At 36.3% G+C, this 708-nt stretch overlaps 1 pseudogene; it reads right to left on the reverse strand.

Annotated features, from left to right (window-relative positions):
- Positions 1-708, reverse strand: part of LOC119594873 — a 10,251-nt pseudogene that overhangs the window by 724 nt on the left and 8,819 nt on the right.

Consider the following 708-nt stretch of genomic DNA (forward strand, 5'->3'; position numbering starts at 1 on the left):
TAACGAGAGTTGAAGAAATACAATTAATGAGACAAAGACAAAATTTCTACAATCAATATTTTCATACCATTTTTTTATTTCTCATCCTTCATATATCAATTTATCTATTCAATAATTCATTTGTTTGTCATCTTTAAAATTATTTCCTCACCTGTCACTATCCACTTTCACTTCCTGTTCTTTACCCTTTATACCGAACTTGGAGACATCAATCAGTTGGGTGACTCTCTCTCTATTGTCCTCTTCTTGGGCTTTCATATGCTGTAAAAACGGATTTCAGAAATGGCAAACGGGTAAATCTACAATGATGAGAGTGGTGCAAGGACAGGATGTAGCACTGTGTAGACTAAGACCTACTGTGATAAGATAACAAATGATGTGGGAAGCTTACTTTGTGGACGACTCTAAAAAACAAATACACAAAGAAATATATAGAAAATGAATAAATGAGTGTAATATCCTGCACAGCTGGATCCCTTTATTTTGGCTCAATATATTTAATAAACAGATAAAGGAAGAGTCAACTACAGTCACTACAAATTACAAAAATGCACCTCCTGCCCAACTATACCTTAGCTGTCTCCTCAACTGTTGAGGCAATGTCAGCCGCAAGAGACTGGTGGTTTTCCTTATCTTTTCCGTTGACCTCTTCCTGACGGGCAACTTCTCGTGTCTTTTTCTAGGGGAGGAAGATCTTACATTATAGAG

The sequence above is a fragment of the Penaeus monodon genome, chromosome 34, assembly GCF_015228065.2.
Source record: "Penaeus monodon isolate SGIC_2016 chromosome 34, NSTDA_Pmon_1, whole genome shotgun sequence".
In the NCBI taxonomy this organism is placed as follows: domain Eukaryota; kingdom Metazoa; phylum Arthropoda; class Malacostraca; order Decapoda; family Penaeidae; genus Penaeus; species Penaeus monodon.